The following is a 19,457-nucleotide window of genomic DNA, read 5'->3' on the forward strand; positions in this document are numbered from 1 at the left end:
ATGATTACTTAATGATACATAACCCATTATTGATTATTAATTAACATATAATAACTTGAACTTCTCTTCTGACAGCTGTGAGAACAAGCTACTTATCAATCAACCAAATTTTTTAACACTGACATAGTGAGATGAACCCAATCATTTTCATCAGATTTATCGGATGACAGCATCATTGCCAGGTCTCACAATGAAATGCAATCTGGAATAATGTGAAGGTATTAAATTTATAGTTGGGTTATTAACTGTAGCTATGAAATAAGAAATGATAAAGATAGTGACTTCAAAAGTTTTAGAAATATGTATTGGAGGAACCTATCATCTGAGAGGAACTCCTTCTCACATGTCTTTCATGTGTTTTCAGAATAATAAAGATTTAGAAGTTATTTTCTAAAAAAAACTAAGAAATATTTTTTAAAATTAAACAAAAAAAATTATCAGAGATACATAAGCAGTGTTATCAAATAAGCAAGGAGTGTGGAAAGTTCTTATACAGTTTTCCAGCAAAAGTGAGAAATTGATAGCACTTCCATGAAGAAAAGAAATTCCAAACTTATACTATAAATGAAAACTCACACTGTAGTCTGTGTTTGGAATGTTTTATTTGGAGAAAAAAGTGAGTCACTCAGCAAAATCTCAGAAGCAAAAGAGTTTTAGAATCATAGCCTTCAGCAATGGGATTCATGACAAGTCTGTCTGCAGGATGTAATCCCTTCTTGAATTTAAAATGGTGTCCCTCCTAAAAAGGCTCCCTGGGGGAGTTCTGAAGTACTTTAGGGGAAAGTACCGATGAAATTATCATTGATTCTATTTACACTGCTACAGCACATTTGACTGCAGTACTATTTTTCCTTCCTCAATACTCTCTAAGTGTTTGAAGACTTGGGCAACCTATTTAACCTGTTTCTTTTCCATGTCTATGAAACTGGTTAATAACACTATTTGGTAGAGTGATTTTGAAGATTAAATAAGTAAATAAAATTAAACCCTTAAAGTAGAGACAGTTCAAAAGAGAGTTTTTAGTGATAGCTGTCACATTAACATCATCATTACCATCATTTACCAACAACTATGGGTTCTGAGCTACTTAGGGTTGACTTTATGGTAAAGGAACCCTTCATACTTCAAGAAAGCAGCATCAACTCTGTCTCACAAATCTTTCGTGATGTATGCTTTCATGATGTATGCTTTAACTGTGTATGCTAAATGTTCTGAGTAAACAAAACTCTCTCCACTACTTTGATGACATATGGTTGGACAAAGGCCTGGTTGTGAGCTGAAAGCAATTATACGTTGGCCAAATATGAAGAAGGCAAACCATCTCTGAGGTGGCATATATACAATTCTTCCCAACAAGAGTAATCCAAATCAGATGGGCACAGGAACCCCACTTGAAATATCTCTTTTTAAAATGTAAGCATGGAGAAATTGGCAATGAGCACAATGATCACTGTCTTAGTCCATTTTCTGCTGCTATAATTGAAACTGGATAATTTATAAAAAAACAGAAATTTATTTCTCAAAATTCTGGAGGATGGGAAGTCCAAGATCAAGGCACCAGCAGGTTTTGATGTCTAGTAAGAGCTCAATCTCTGCTTCCAAAATATTAAACAGTACCTTGAACACAATGTCCTCTGGAGGGGAAGAACTGTTCCTCACTTGGCAGAAGAGTGCAGGGAGCAAATCCACTCCCACAAGCCCTTTTTATAGTAGCATTGATTCATTCATCAAGGAAATGCCCTCATAAGCTAAACACCTCCCATTAAGCTTCATTTTCCAATACCATTGCATTGGAGATTTAGTTTCAACCTAAGTTTTAGAATGGATAAAACATTCAAACCATAGCAGTCACTAAACTTAAGTATAAACCAAATGAACCTATGCAATTTTTGTAGTTCTACTTGAGAACCTAGAAATCTCAGTCTTGGTGCTGATAGCCAATGCTCTTGAAGAAACGACCCCTTTTGCTGTCCTGTAGTGTGTTGTATTTGTATATACATACTATAGCACATACTATAGGGTATACACACACTATAGACACTACATATATTCTCCTTAACTTGCAGATGGCCATTTTCTCACTGTGTCCTAACATGATTTTCCTCTGTGCACTCAGGTCCCTCATGTCCCTGTGTGTCTAAATTTCGTCTTGTAAGGACACCAGTCCAATTGGATTAGAGCCCTGTGATGGTTAGATTTATGTGTGAAGTTGGCTGGGCCACAGAACCCAGATGTTTGGACAAACATTTTTCTGAATGTTCCTTTGAAGGTGCTTTTGAAAGAGATTTACACTTAAATCAATAGGTTTTGGGTAAAGCAGATTGCCCTCCATAATGTGTGTGGGCCTCATCCCATCCACTGAAAGCCTGAAAAGAAGAAAAGGCTGGCCTTGCTCAAGAAACAGGGAATTCAGCCATCAGATCAATTCAGACTTCATCAGCAACATCACCACCAGCAGTCTGCCTTTGAACTTGAACTGTACCTCTTTCCTGAGTCTCTAGCCTGTGAGCTTCCTCCATGAGATTTTGTACTTGCCAGGCCTCCCTTCACCATTCCATGAGCCAGTTATGTAATAACCACCCCCACCTCCCACCACCACCACACACACACATTGAATAGATGCACATTTCAGGCTGGAAATAAACTGGGGAAAATGTAGCCCAGGAACGACTGGCAGCCAACTGTGGCCCAGAGGAAAAGCCTGACCAATAATGAAATTAATTAATAAATGATGTTAATATTATTAAACTGAGCAACAGTGTGGAAAAGGCGGCATTTTTTAAGCCCTCATGACCAGCTATTCTTGGGCCTGCTGGCAAAGAGTGTAATTCAGTGAGTCTGGGGAGAAGCCTTGTAAATTAAATTTTAAGAAGCACTCAGATACTCACTATAAAGTTGTTATATAGAGCACACTTTGAAACACAATGACTTGTCTCTCTGACTTCACTCTGGACTCAAATTCTCTCCTAATCTGGCTCTTCTGCCAATAAAGGCCAAATAACCCCATCTGGTTACCTTAGCTCAGTGAATCTCAGTGTGTGGCCTTTTAAGCTGGAAGTTCTCCCACACCAACTTACATTAACTTACACAGACATGCATACAAATTTGAGCCTCTACTTCTTCAATAGTTATGTTTTTTAAATGTTGGATTCTATTTATTTATTTATTTACCTGCAGGAAAGGCTGATTCTCACCCCTAACACAGGGTTTGCACATAGAAGTGCATTATTGAATAAGTGTGTGACCTTTTGCGATAATACCAGCAATGTTATTTCTTTGGTGATCCCTCTGCAGTTATCGTTTTCCCTGTTTCTATGATTGTTATGAGACCCAAGTAAATAATTTTAATTTCATGACTATCAGCTTGGAAAGCTGTTGAAGAAGGATTTTTTTTTTTTTTTCATCTAATGCAGCTAAGTTACTGATAGGGTCTTAGAATTGGGGTTCCTTCAGACACTACATTTTCTGGGATTATCTTTGTTCATGGTGATCAGAGAAACACATATACATGTTTATACTCACAAAGAATATAAAGTAACAAATATACAATTTTTTAACAATGTAAATAAATTTGTTTCTTTTGAAGAAAAATGACTGGAGGAGATATCCTCAATGTCTTCACTGATAATGAATTGGGGCAGTACATAACAGCTAGGGAAATAGTCACTGTAGCAGAAATAGCACAGCAGCAAAATTAATTTGGTGATGTAACTATGTTTTTCAAATAGCCCCTATTCTGTTGTTGTACCTGTTCGTGAGTTACGGGAACCCCACCTATTTCCATTTTCTTTGTTTTTGTTTTTCTTTTATTTTTCTTGTGAAACAGGGTCCATCTCTGTTACCCAAGCTGGAGTGCAGTGCTGGGGTCATAGCTCACCGCAGCTTTGACCTCCTGAACTTGAGGGATCCTCTTGCCTCAGACTTTCTAATAGCTTGAACTACCAACAACTTACCCAGCTTTTTTTTCTTTTCTTAATTTTTGTTAGAGACAGAGGTCCTGTTATGTTGCTCAGGTTTGTCTTGAAATCCTGACCTCAAGTGATCCTCCCTCCTCAGACTCCCAAATTGCTGGGATTACAGGAAGGAGCCACCATGCTCAGCCTCCGTTTTCTCATATTAGCAAAGATTCTGGAAAATATTACAAATCATTCAGGGAAGAAAAAAGAAATGAAGACTGGCATTTTCTAAGACTACCTGTAGATGCCTGCAAATCTCCTATTTTCCTGAGGTTAAACCTTTCTGTATTTTTCTGTTGCAATTTAAACTTGAAAAAATATTTATAGGTAAATTAAATTATTGGTCTCACATTTCTCAACAAAGAGATTTTTGTCTTCCCTCTATCAAAGTATTTTGCAATAATGATTTTTTCATTTTCACCTTTTAATGCCACACAATCTGTATTGTTAATATACTTCAAGAAGACATTGTCAATATGTGCACTGAAGGAATATAAAGAAAAATCTCACCTTGGCCAGCCAATCTGTAGAGTGTATGGGGATGTGCAGTGCTGTTAATTCCTCTGAGCTCTATCTGTGGGAATGATGAATTCTAGCCATTATGGAGGACTGTGAGGTTAAATTAATTAGGTTCTTCTATTACACTGCAGTATTCTAGAAATGGTAGCCATTTTTCCTTTAAATGTCATCATTTCTGGATCTAGTTAGCAGCTGATAAAATTAAAGAGGAGATCATGTAAATTTAACAATACAAATAACACTTCCCTTCATGTATATTGAAAAATGCATGAAAAGAAGGATCAGCCAAGTTGTACCTGCCCACAGTGAACCAAGGATATGATATAATTCATATTTTAAAAGAATAAAGTAGAACCAGCCAGTGTGCACTTGGATCCTTCAGTAAGTTCATGAATCCATACTGTTCTTGGTAACATTAATATATGTAAGTTACAAACTGTTGCCAATAAGAAAGAAAATATCCTCTGCTGTGTAGCCTTCTAAACACTTTTTAAAGAATTATGCCCTTTTTTTCATTTGGAATTATAATTTTGATTGTCTGCTATATCTTAGAATCTCCAATGGATCATAAGTATACACATTTAATTCCTTAAACTAATCACCTGAGTTGAAAAACAATGTCACATTAGCAGACCCAATAACATCTCTTATCTTGTGAAAAAAGAACACATGTAGGCATAAAAATAACATCAATTAGGATATTTATTCTGCTGCTGCAGAAACAGAACAAAGAGACTGGTAGGCTAATGAATCCGTATAGTATTAAAAACAGATGTGTTCCTATTGCATTAGAGAGTAAGAATGTACTATTAATAGGTGACAAACTGCACATTCTAATAAAAATAGTACAATTTTTAAAAAAATTTTAAACCTTTCAAGGGGTATTTTATTACACTTATAGTTAATAAAATTTTTTTACTGCAAAAAAAGACCAACAATATCTTGAACTCCAGGGCTCAAGCTATCCGCCTACCTGAGCCTCCCAAAATGCTGGGATTACAGGTGTGAGCCACCGCACCCAGGCTGCCTTATATATATTGTAATAGCCTTTGGCCAAGGGTAACACAACCTGATGTACCAATATTAATTTCAAAAAATGAGTAGAGAGTAATATGTCATGAAGAAAAAACAGGGCATTAAATTAAATAAAGATAAAGCAGCCAAAAGAATGGCAGATATAGTCTTGAGCTTAGAAAGTAGATGGGAAATACAGATGAGACATTCCCTAAACCCAGTGAGTTCTCAGACGTGGATAAAATGAGGAAGTAGGAGACAGAGAGTAAATGAGAGGCAGAGCTACTTGGGAGCAATGTCTATTGTCCACAAGATTTGAAGAACTTTTAATATAGAGGAATGTAGGTTCAAAATTCTGAGTTTATCTACCTACTCCCCCACGACCACCAGAATTTTATCCCAACTTCCACCTCTCACACAATAAATTTGGAGCAGGGAGTAATTTTCAGCCTGGGAAATACTTTCATTTAATAACTAATTATATTAATGACAACGTTTTATCTAATGAATCCTTTTGATCCTAAGACTCTCCTCAATTTGTCCAAGAAAACCATTCTCCCAAGATTTCAAGAGTCATTGGATGGTTTTATCATTACTGCAGGGAAGATTTACTCAAACTGTTGTGAGTGAAGGTTTCTAGTGGGAAGCCAACCCCTCCTCAGGTTTCTCTGTCCCTTACCCCACTCAGCTACAAAAATACTCTCAAACATAAATTTAGATCTAGAAAAAATATATTGTGGAAATGGAAATGATGCACATAATCATAAAAGATTGAATTTTATTGAGTCTTCTTCCTCTATCCATTCTGGGTATCCTGAGAATATGTGCTAAAAGGTTTCCCCCCACCTGCCCACATGAAGGAATGTATACACATTATTGTTGATCTTAGGTACTTAGTACAAAAATACATTTCTTTCTGAGGGAATGATTGAATGAATGAAATGAGAGCAACTGGGAGGCCAAATCAACACGTGGAAATAATCGTTACTGTTGCTTTATCAGCTGTGTTCAATTATCACTTAATAATGACTTTCATTAAAATTGGCTCATTTATGGCCAAGTTTAGAATTAGAGCAAAGCATAGTTGTCTTAGTTCAGATTCCCCAGGAAGCAGGCACAGAGACAGTATTTCTGTGGAATTTATTAAGGGAGTATTCCCAAAAGAAACCAGGAAGAGAGCAAAAGAAGCAGGAAAGATAAGAGGAAGAAGCCAAGCAGGGTGCAGTTTTAGACATCACACTAGACTTCAGCTGAGGCTGCAGGGGGCTGTGGAGCACACTTAAACGTTACAGGGCCTGTAAGGCAAGGGAGCTAGCTGGGCTTTCATAGTCCTTTGCAAGTGCCTGGCAACTCTCCAACTGAAATTGAACTCCCAGGCATTTCTGGCTCCTGGCGTGTCTGATCAAAGGGTTCCAGAGGCCCCAGGGTGGTTCTCTAAACAGGTTGCAGGTGTGAGCCCTTAGGAGGCACTAACAGACAGGCAGGCTTTACCCACAGAACCGGTAACAGTGATCTGAGGGGGGACAATAGCATTTGCTACAATATTTAAAACCACTGGGGAAACCTGAACGCACTTATTATATCATCAAACAGAACTGAACTTAAGGCGCACCTGAGCACTTACACCTGTGCCACATTAGCCAAATTACTGCAGCTTCTTGATCCTCGATTTCCCCATATGCAGAATGAATGTGATAGTAACTGCCCCCGTATGTTTACAAAGACCAAATTAGAAAACATGTACAAAGCAATGTAAAACAGTGCCTTCTATATAATAACTACTCAATAAATGTTCATTATCATTATCATCACCATGCTCTTCCTCCTCCTCATTGTCCTCGTCATCCTCAACATTGCTGAAATGAGAAAATATTTTGGTAAAATACAATATTTTGACATTTCTTTAATGCCTAAATTCCAAGCTTTCTTGTGTTTTCTGGTCCAAAATATTCAACTCTCTAGCTTCAAGAAAGATGCTTGCTCTTCTCTTTCCACTTCATCCTTCTCTTTCCACTTCATCCTTCTCTTTCCACTTCATTCTTCTCTTTCCACCTCTGATTCTCATGTCTGTGTTTCCCCTGACCTTACATTTAGACCCAGCCAATTCATTATTCAGCCAGTACCAGGCAGACTCAGAGAGCAGTGTGGATCCAAAACTAATAGATATTGTCAGTTATTTGCACACTGAAATTAAGGAGATCATTGCCAGCTCCATGGAAGGTCTGCCAGAAAGCACAAGTGACAAAGACCTCTGGCAGCAACAATCCTGGGATGATCAGGCTTTATTAAAAGGTAGTGATGGAGAGATTCCAAAACAGAACTGCTGGGTCTCAGAACTGCTGAAAGCCTCAGGTATCCCAGAACCTTTGAGTATGATTTCATTTGCCTTAGGTGGTAAATTAATTTCTGATTCATACAAGGGAGATGAGAAGAGAAGTGTGTTTTCAGAGGGGACATTGACCTGAGAAATTCAAATACTGAGCAAACAGAAAACAGAAACAGCTTAAACTTTTAAGGCTCCCAAAAAACTTGTCAGGCTTGTCATTAGTCCTACCTGCTGCTGTGGTCATCTTTCTGTCATCAAGAATGTCCCCTTATACCAGCTTAAGATCTCTCTTTGGGTTTTCTGTCTTGCCTCCAATTATAGAAGGGTCTAATCTTTCATTATAAATACCATGCTCTTAATTATGGATATCTATGACACACACAATAGATTCTCAGAACCTGGCCTCAGCACTCAAGACAAAAGATTCCAGTGAGACACTCTGATGACCCAGTGGGGAAAATATTGCCCTGTGGTTATGTGTTATTATCATTTTCAAGCTGCCTAAGGATACAGTAATTTGAAGATAAGGGGAATGTCAATCAAATTATTCACATCCTTAGATCATATTTCATATTAGAAAGTAAAAATTAGTTTAGTCTATTTTTCACTCAATCAGTTAACACAAATCATCATTTAAGATGCAAATTTAACATAGATTAAAAATTCTTTATTGAGGGATGCTTCTTGGAGGCATACCAATTAAACATGTATTGGATTTTACATGACTTTTTTTGCTATTTTTTTGCTCATTTAAGATTCCAACTTGGCAAAGGAGATCCCAGGAAACTATCACACTTCCACCAAATTATTTTTGGACTTGAAAGAGAAATAGTGCTAGAACTTGAAGCCAATTTTCAATACCCACAGAAGCTCACATAGCCCCAACCTATAAATGTGGTAGGGCATTAAATGAATAATATATTGGAGCACAAAATAGTACATTGTGGAGTACTAGCAGCTGTATGAAAAAGGCAGAGTGAAAAGCATCTTTTTTGCTTCATGAAATTCAGCTACATTCCTGGCCTCATAAGATGGGTTTCAGGAACCCATGTAGCTTTGTGATGGTGAGCCTTGCAACCTAGCCCCTCGCTCCCTCAGTGACTAGCTGCAAAAATGAAAAGGATATGATAAGTTAATTTCACGATTGTTTTTTGTTGGTCTTATGTAAAAGTCTGGAAAATTAAAAAATTAAATAAATATACAAATATACAATGCCAGGTGTTTTCAAGACCCTATGAAGCAAGGGGCCATAATGTCCTAATTTTTTACAGCTATTATACCTCCCACACTGTGCTCAGCATTGATAGGAAAAAAAATCTGTTTGTTTAATACATGTGGAAATACAGTCTAGTAGAGAAGGCAAGACTGTATGTATGCAAAATAAATAGGAAAGGATTCACAATAGATTAAAAGATCACTGGGCGTGCTGAAATTGTCAGAAAATGTCTTGGTTGAAAGGAGGTTGATACTGCTTGGATGTTCGTCTCCTCCAAATCTCATGTTGAAATGTGATCCCCCATGTTAGAGGCAGGGCCTAATGGGGGTGATGGGGGTGGGTACTTCATGAATGTCTTGACGTCCTCACCATGGTAATGAGTTCATGTGAGATCTGGTTGTTAAAGGGTCTAGGACCTCCCTACTCTCTGTATTGCTCCCTCTCTCCCCATGTGAAATGCCTGCCCCTCCTTTGCCTTCCTCCGTGAGTCAAAGCTTCCTGAGGTCCTGACCAGAAGCAGATGCTGGTGCCATGCTTCTTGTACAGCCTCCAGAACTGTGAATCAAATAAACTTCTTTTCTTTATAAATTACTCAGTCTCAGGTATTCCTTTATAGCAATGCAAAATGAATAATATAGAGGCACATGACAAAATATCTTGAAGAAGATCAACAAACAGTCTTTATAGAGTGATATTATATGAAAGATGATTACATTCCTGATGGGAAAACAGTTAAGCCGGCACCAAGGTACAGTAAGGGCAACCCCAACTTTCATCCCTGAATTTCTTAAATTATGATTCCAAAGAGTTCTCTGAGGAATGAGGATTCATGTGTTGATGGCTATATGGTAGTGATACTCATGTGCTTCTCTTTGTGTTGGGACCTTCCTGTGATGTATCAGGGGTCTCAGCATCCATGTTTCTCCTTGTTCCTCCACCTTCTCAAATCACCCTCATTCTTCTAGAATAACTCAAGTTGTTTTTTCATGAAGCCTTCTCAAATGGTTCAGTCTTTATTTATTTATGTTTCAAATATTCATCTTGCTCTCTCAAAATGGATTGTACTATAATTTTTAAAATAAAGTCTATGCAAAGCAAAATAACATTGTATGTTTATCAAACCATGTCATTTCTCTGACTGATGAGAAAAAAAATGGAAGACTAAATTTTCTTGCTTCTAGGTGAAGTCATTTGACCACTTTTATCTAATATTATGTGAGAGAAAATGTTGTTCACCATTCCCATGCCCAGCCCCTAAAAACTCACCCTTCATGAATTTCTTGTACCATTTAGTTTCCACAAAGAATCATACTTTGGTAATAGCCAAGTCCAAAAATAGAAGGAACCTGGACTCTTGGGTCAGTGCCTCGAGAAGAGCCATCAGGAATACTCCTGACTGGCAATAATCTCAGAAACATGAGCAAATAATAAAATATTATATTAGGCCATTGAGATTCTATGATCACCTATATAATAACTAGTATTTATTATCCTATTTAATATAGTTGTTTTTCTATTTATTATAACTTTTAATTGAAGTATAACATATACATACAGAAAAATGCCCCAATTATTAGTATATAGCTTGATGAATTTTCACAAAATGAACACACTTGGCATCCAGCACCAAGATCAAGAAACAAAAAAAAATTATCACCTCTGTATTAGTTCATTTTCATGCTGCTAATAAAGACATACCCAAAACTGGGCAATTTACAAAAGGAAGAGGTGTAATGGGCTTATAGCTCCACATGGCTGTGGAGGCCTCACAATCATTGCAGAAGGCAAGGAGGAGCAAGTCACATCTTACGTGGATGGCAGCAGGCAAAGAGAGAGTGAGCTTGTTCAGGGAAACTCCTCCCTTATAAAACCATCAGATCTTGTCAGACTTATTCACTATCACGGGAACAGCATGGGAAAGACCTGCCTCCATGATTCAATTACCTCCCACTTGGTCCCTCCCACAACACATGGGAGTACAAGATGAGATTTGGGTAGAGACACAGTCAAACACTATCAAGCTCCTAAAAGCCACCTTCCATGCCCTCCCCCACCCACAGCTTTCAAGAGTTTCCAGTAGCCTGGCTTCCAACATCAAGGACTAGTTTTGCCTCCTTCTGCACTGTAGAAATGGAATCACGAGACTGAAGTTTGATAGCCTCTCCTGATGTAAGAACACACCCTTCCTCACTCTGAATTTGGCCTAACCTGCAGTATCCTTAGCACTTACCTTCATCTTCTATAATAAAGGCAATTGTTTCTCATGTCACAGAGTGGGAGGAAAGAGGGAGATGTGGTTCAACACCAGGATTTCTACGTATCTGGGTCTTCAGTCCCAAGGTTCTCAGGGAGATTTGGGGGACAAAGCTGAGTACAAAAGCAACATCTAGGACTTTGTCCTCAAAATCTCACTGCAACGTGTCAATGAGCTGGTGTTGCTCAAATGAGCAATGGGGACTGCTGCTTTCCAGACAAAAGTCCCACTATCACAAGGGCCCTTTATTCCAGGCCCAAACCCTAAATTCACCTTCTTAGAACTTATCACCCTAATCAAGGTAAGATGAAGGCAAGGAAGAACATACAAAGGAAAGAAATAAGGAAAAAAATGAAGTAGCATACAGAGGCTAAGTATACAGACATTGGAGTCAGGCAGAATGCTATGGATTGTGTTTACCACCTCCTTGAATTCATATGTTAATGCCTAATCGCCAATGTGATAATGATAAGAGGTAAAGCCTTTTGAGAGGTGATTTAAGCCATAAGATCAGAACCCTCTTTTATGAGATTAGTCCCATTATAAAAGAGGTCTGAGGGAGCTTGTTTTCCCCTTCCACCACATGAGGACACCGCTAGAAGGTGCCACCATTGAGGAAGAAGGCCTTCACCAGGACCTGCATCTGCCAGCACCTTTATATCGGACCTCCCAGGCTCCCTCCAGAACTAGGAGGAATCAATTTCTGTTCTGGCTTATATTTTTGTGATAGCAGCCCAAACTAAGATACACAGCTAGGTTTGAATCACTACCCCACCACTTATTATATTTGTAAATTAGTCCTTTGTTATTTTTGGTGTCTGCATAATATTTCAAAGTGCAGCTGCTGTGTAATTAAGTCATAGTCCCATTGGGACATGTGGGTGACTACCAAGGGAAATGGCAAGGGGGTTTGGGGGTTTTTTAGTGCTTAATTTATGTACACTCACTTTGTGTCCAGTGGTTTGCCACTAAGTGCAATGCTGTAATAAACATCCTGTATGTATACCTTTAAAAACCCAGAGCTTTTATTTTTATGGGAGAGATTCAAAGAGTAGGCCTTCTGGGAGGAAGGCTATGTAGTTTCAAGTTTCAACAGCTGTTGCACTATTGCTTTCAAAAAATTCCAGGGCAATTTACATGTTCATCGGCAATGTCTGAACATCCTTTAGCCCAAATTCCAGCCAGAAATGGGTTAGACTTATTATTTTGTTTTCCAAACATAAAAATAAAGAGAAAAGTATAACCCCCAAACACCCATCACCCAGCTTTATCAATTGTGAATATTGTGGCACTCCTATAGCCTTATACTTTAACTCAGTTTATTGAGGTATCATTTATATCTGAAAAAATTGATTATTTTTAGTATACAGTTCTATGAGCCTTGACAAATGCATATTGTTGTATAATCATCTATGCAGACATGATACAAAGCTTTCCCTCATACTAAAAAAGTTTCCTCATGCCTCCTTTTAGTCCAGCATTTCCCTGAAACCCCAGTCCCTGGCAAGCACTGGTATATAATTTTTTCTCTATATTTTTGCTACTTCCAGAATGTCATATAAATGCAAGCATATATCATGTAGCCTTTTGAGTATGGCTTCTACAATTTAACATTTGCATTTGAGATTTATTTGTATCGTTACTTATATCAGTAGCTTCTTCCTTTTTATTGCTGAGTAGTTTCCAATTGTGTGGGCACTCCTGCATTTGTTTATTCAACATTTGAAATTTGGGGTGGTTATGAATACAGCTGCAGTAAACATTGATGGCCATGTATTTATGTGAACATAAGTTTTTATTGTTCAGATAAAAACCTAGGAGTGGGCCGGGCATGGTGGTTCATGACTGTAATTCCAGCACTTCGAGCACTTTGGGAGGCAGAGGCAGGTAGATCACTTGAGGTCAGGAGTTTGAGACCAGCCTGGCCAACTTGGTGAAACCCGTCCTTACTAAAAATACAAAAAAATTAGACTTGAGTGTTGGCGCACACCTGTAACCCCAGCTACTTGGGAGGCTGAGACATGAGACTTGCTTAAACTAGGGAGGCAGAAGTTGCAGTGAGCTGAGATCACACCACTGCACTCCAGTCTGGGCAACATAGCGACTCTGTCTCAAAACAAAACAAATGAAAAACCCTAGGAGTGGAACTAGTAGCTCATATGACACACACACACACACCTTTATAAAAACAACTGCAAATCTATTTTCCTGAGTGGCTAATACATTTTACACTCCAACCAGCAATGTATGAGAGGTCTAGATCTTCTGCATCCTCACAAGTACCTGACTGTAAGTTTTTTTAAGTCACTCTAATAAGTAAGTAGCACTGTCTTCTCATAATTAAATCTGTATTTTCCAAATGACTGATTCTGAGTACTTGTTCTTGGCCCTAATTCTTTTCTTTGCTGAAACATTGTTCAACCCTATTTTTTAATAGGCTTGAATGTTTTTATATTATAGAATTTTAAGAGGTCTTTATATATTCTAGACACATGTACTTTATCAGACATGTATTTTGAAATTTTTTTCTTTCTCTTGCCCTTGTATTTTCTTATGTTCTTATTTTTTTAATGTATACAGCAATATTGACTTGTTACTCTTTCAGTTATGTGAATTTTAACATATATAAATCCATGTAAACACCACAATAATCAATACGTAGAAAGTTAAATTACTACAAAATACTCTTATGCTTTCAGTTTGCTTTCTCCCTCTGTTCCCAATTATAATCTCTAAAAACCACTGAGATAGTCTCCATACCTACAGTTTCCTTTTTTTTTAGTATTTAATCATGCAGTAGTAACCTTTGGAGACCAGGTTCTTTCACTCACTGCAATGCCTTTGAGACTCACATAAGTTGTGTGGATCACAAGTTTGTTCCTCTTTGTTGCTGTATCTGATCTATTCCATTGTGTAAATACACCTCAGTTTGTTTATCCATTAACCTATTGAAGAACATTATGTTTTTTCCGATTTGAGTCAATTTTTAATAATCGCTATAAATATCCATGTAGAGATGTTTGTGTGAATATATATTTTCATTTTTCTAAGATATATTTCCAGGAGCGGGATTGGTGGAGTCACACAACAGAGTGCTGTTAACTTTGGAGGAAACTGCCAAACCATTTTCTAGTGTGGCTGTACCAGTTTTCATCCCATCAGCAATCTATGAAGAGTTCTAGTTGCTCTACACCCTTGTCAGTACGTGTTACTGAATGTTTTGTTTCAGCCTTCCTAATATGTAGTAATATTTTATCATGATTTCAATTTGTAAATGTTAAAGACTTTTTTTTTTAGGTATTCTTTTCTGAAATGGTCAGTCAGGTATGACCACGTGACAGAAAGGAGAAGCTCAGGGAAAAACTAAGTTTATTATACTAACAGATTTTAGAGATAGGAGGCATAGGAACACCATGCAAGGCCAGATGGGAAAGACACGGAGGTGGTCAGAAGGCAGAAGACAAGAGTGGAAGGACCCTGTAGGCCACAGTCTTTTTGAGAGTTTCCGCAGGAAAAGAAAGGGCAGAAAGAACAAATTAAGCCTGGCTAGTCTGAATAATGTCAGTAGACTCTAAGCTACAGGGATTGTCCTCAGGTGTCCAATACCAGGCTTTGAGATGATTAAGCAAGAGGAATGTTGGTTCCTGGGGTGTATAGGCCAGAGAGAGGAGGCATGGCTCTGGACTGATTAGTTTGCACCTCAAATGCATGCTCCTGGCTGAGCCCTTGCTATTTCTAACAATTGGCTAGCTTCAGGAGGGGCAGTCTCTCCACAGCCAGAAAAGTTTTTCAAGATGTCAAAACATTATGATACACACAACATTTAAAAGTATTTATAATAGTATTGGCATATTTGCCAACTTTATATCCTCTTCAAGGAAGGATATATTCATGTCATTAACCCTTTTTAGAATTGTGGTTTTATTTTCGTATTATTGAGTTTGGGAAGTTACATATTCTGGGGATAGGTGTGGTGACTCACACCTGTAATCCCAGCATTTTGGGGGGCTGAGGCAGGAGGATTATTTGAGGCCAGGAGTTGAAGATCTCTCTGGACAACATAGTGAGACCCCATCTTTACCAAAAATAAAATACAAAAAGTTTATGTATACTTGTTAAAAGCAATTGTTTTTTATATATATTTATATATATGTATATATATTATATGTATATATACGTATATACACATATGTATTATATATGTATATATGTCTGTATATATGTGTATATATGTATATATGTATTATATATTTATGTATACTTAAATATGTTTATATATTTATATATACATATATATTTAATATACTAATATATAATATACAAATATATAATATTTACATATATATAAATATATATATAGTTTTGCTAATATTCCTAATGTGTAGTTTATCTTTTCATTTCCTTAATAGGATATTTTGCAAAATCAACATTTTTAATTTAGATGAAGTCTAATTTTTCCAAGTGTATTTTTAAATTGACAAATAATTTTATATATTTATGGCACATAGTGATGTTTTGATACATATAATGTATAGTAATCATGTCAGAGTAATTAGCATGCCTATTGTCTCAAACATGTATCATTTATTTGTGTTAGGAACATTTAATATCTTTCTTCTAGCTATTTTAAACTATATATTGTTATTCACTGTAGTCATCCTACCCTGATAAAGAACACTGCAATTTATTCCTCTTATCTAGCTGTGATGTTATATTCTTTAACAAATCTCTCCTTATCCTTCTGTATTAGTCCATTCTCACACTGCTCTCAAGACATACTGGAGACTGGGTAATTTATAAAGAAAAGAGATTTAATCAGCTCATGGTTCTGTGGGCTGTACAGGCTCCTGCTTCTGGGGAGGCCTCAGGACACTCACAATTATGGCAGAAGGTGAAGGGGAAGCAGGCATGATCTTCACATGGCCAGAGCAGGACAGAGAGAGAGAGTAAAGGGGGAGGTGCTATACACTTTCAAACAACCAGATCTCCTGAGAACACTATCACAAGAAAAGCCAGGGGAACCACCCCAATGATTCAATCACCTCCCATGCAGCCTCTCCTCCAAAACTGGGGATTACAATTCAACATGATATTTGGATGGGGACATGCAGCCAAACCATATCACCTTTCCTTCTTATTACTCTTCCCAGCCTCTAGTATCCTCTGTTCTATTTTTTAGTTCTATGAGGTCACCATTTTTTTCTGAGGCAGAATCTCACTCTGCTGCCCAGGCTGTAGTGCAGTGGTACAATCTTGGCTCACTGCAACCTCTGCTTCCCAGATTCAAGCAATTCTCCTGTCTCAGCCTCCTGAGTAGCTGGGACTACAAGCACGCACCACCACACCCGACTAATTTTTGTATTTTCAGTAGAGATGGGGTTTTGCCATGTTGGCCAGGCTGTTCTTGAACTCTAGACCTCAAGTGATCCACCCGCCTTGACCTCCCAAAGTGCTGAGATTACAGGTGTGAGCCACTGCACCCAGCCAATCACCATTCTTTAGCCTCCACATGTGAGTGAATGCAATGTTTAAGTATCTGCTCCTGGCTCATTTCACTTAACATAATGTCCTCCAGTTCCATCCATGTTACTGTGAATGACAGGATTTCATTTCATTTCAGAGCTGAGTAGTATTACATTATGTATATATATCACATTTTCTTTACCCACTCATTTGTTGTTGGACACTAGTTTTACTCCATATCTTAGCTATTACAGTGTTGCAATAAAAATGGGGGTACAGATGTCTATTCAACATAATAATTTCCTGTCCTTTTGATATATTCCCAGTTGTACAATTTCTGACTCATCTGGTGGCTCTAGTTGTTTTTTTATGGAACCTTATATTGTTCTTTTTAGTGGTTGTACTAGTTTACATTCCAGCATGTATAAGAGTTCCCCTTTCTCTGCATCCTTGCCAGCACTTGTGACTTTTTGTCTTTGTAATAATAGCCTTCCTAACTTTAACTTAGGTCTGTATTGTCTAATATAAGTATAGCTACTCTTGTTTACCTTTGGTTTCCATTTACATAGAATATCTTTTTCCATCCCTTAACTTTCAGTCTATGTGTGTCTTTTCAGTAAGGTGAGTTTATTTTATTATTATACTTTAAGTTCTTGGGTACATGTGCAGAATGTGCAGTTTTGTTACATAGGTATACATGTGCCATGGTGGTTTACTGCACCCATCAACCCGTCATCTACATTAGGTATTTCTCCTAATGCTATCCCTCCCCTAGCCCCCTACACCACAACAGACCCCGGTGTGTGATGTTCCCCTCCCTGTGTCCATGTGTTCTCATTGTCCAACTCCCACTTATGAGTGAGAACACGCAGTGTTTGGTTTTCTGTTCCTGTGTTAGTTTTTTTAGTTTGCTGAGAATGATGGTTTCCAGTTTCATCCATGTCCCTGCAATGGACACGAATGCATCCTTTTTATGGCTGCATAGTATTCCACGGTGTATATGTGCCACATTTTCTTTATCCAGTCTATCATAGATCAGCATTTGGGTTGGTTCCAAGTCTTTGCTATTGTGAATAGTGCCACAGTAAACATAGGTGTGCATGTCTTTATGGTAAAATGATTTACAATCCTTTGGGTATATACCCAGTAACAGGATTGCTGGGTCAAATGGTAGTTCTAGTTCTAGATCCTTGAGGAATTGCCACACTGTCTTCCACAATGGGTGAACTAATTTACACTCCCACCAACAACGTAAAAGTGTTCCTATTTCTCCATGTCCTCTCCAGCATCTGCTGTTTCCTGACTTTTTAATGATCGCCATTCTAACTGGCATGAGATGGTACCTCATTTTGGTTCTGATTTGCATTTCTCTAATGACCAGCGATGATGATCTTTTTTTCATATGTTTGTTGGCTGCATAAATGTCCGCTTTTGAGAAGTGTTGGTTCATATACTTTGCCCACTTTTTGATGTTTTTTCTTTTTTGTAAATTCCTTTGTAGATTCTGGATATTAGTCCTTTGCCAGATAGATAGATTGCAAAAATTTTCTCCCATTCTGCAGGTTGCCTGTTCACTCTGATGACAGTTTCTTTTGCTGTGCAGAAGCTCTTTAGTTTAATTAGATCCCATTTGTCAATTGTGGTTTTTGTTGTCATTGTTTTTGGTGTCTTAGACATGAAGTCTTTGCCCATGCCTATGTCCTGCATGGTATTCAGAGTTGTTCCTCTCCATGGAAATCTTTAGTAAAAGGCAAACGATTCATACAATCTGAAGAGAAACCACAGTATGTGAGTTTCTTATAAACAGCATATAGTTAGGCCTCATTGTTGTTGTTTTTAATCTATTAACCCAGTTTTTATCTTCTAAATGGGAAATTTAATCCATTTACATTCAAGGTTACTATTGATAATTAAGACTTACTCCTGTCACTTCATTGTTTTCTGGTTGTTTTATATAAATTTTTGTTTCTTACTTCCCATCTTATTTTTGCAATTTGGGTGGTTTTATGTAGTCATAAGGTTTGATTCCTTTCTCCTTTGAGTATCAACTATACCAGTGAGTTTTATAGTTTTTGCACATTTTCATAATGGTGATCATCTTTTCACTTCCAGATGTAAGATTACCTTGAACATTTCTTCTAAGGCTGGTCTAGCAGGGATAAATTCCCTTAGTCTTTGTCTGTGAAATATTTTATTTCTCTTTCATTTCTGAAGTATAATCTTTCTGAGTATAATAATCACATTGCTAGGTTTTTTTCAGTACTTTGAATATATCATCTTATTCTCTCCTGCCCTATAAAGTTTCTGCTGCAAAATTCAGTGTAAGTCTAATGATGATTCTTTCATAAGTGACTTGATGCTTTTCTCTTGCTGCTTTTACAATTCTTTCATAAACTTTGACTTTTGACAATTTGAGTACATTGCGCCTCAGAGAGGACTTGTTTGAGTTGAGTCTATTTGGGGTTCTTTTAGCTTCTTAGGTCTGGATGTTCACCTTTCTCCCAAGACTTGAGAAGCTTTCTGCTATTTTTTTTATTAAATATGTTTTCCTCATTTTTTCTCTTTTCTTCTTCTGAAATGCTAATAGGAATATTTGTCCTGTAAATCCCAAAGGCTTTCTTCATTCTATTTTATTATTTACTCTTTTTTTTGTTTTCGTTTTCCTGTGTAATTTCAAAAGACCTATCCTCAAGCAGGCAGATCATAAGG

General features: G+C 37.4%; 1 pseudogene; it reads right to left on the reverse strand.

Annotated features, from left to right (window-relative positions):
* Nucleotides 1–18,450: 18,450 nt before the first annotated feature.
* Nucleotides 18,451–18,536, reverse strand: LOC112204728 (U5 spliceosomal RNA; annotated as a pseudogene).
* Nucleotides 18,537–19,457: the final 921 nt, after the last annotated feature.

Source organism: Pan troglodytes, chromosome 8 (genome assembly GCF_028858775.2).
Source record: "Pan troglodytes isolate AG18354 chromosome 8, NHGRI_mPanTro3-v2.0_pri, whole genome shotgun sequence".
Taxonomy (NCBI): Eukaryota; Metazoa; Chordata; class Mammalia; order Primates; family Hominidae; genus Pan; species Pan troglodytes.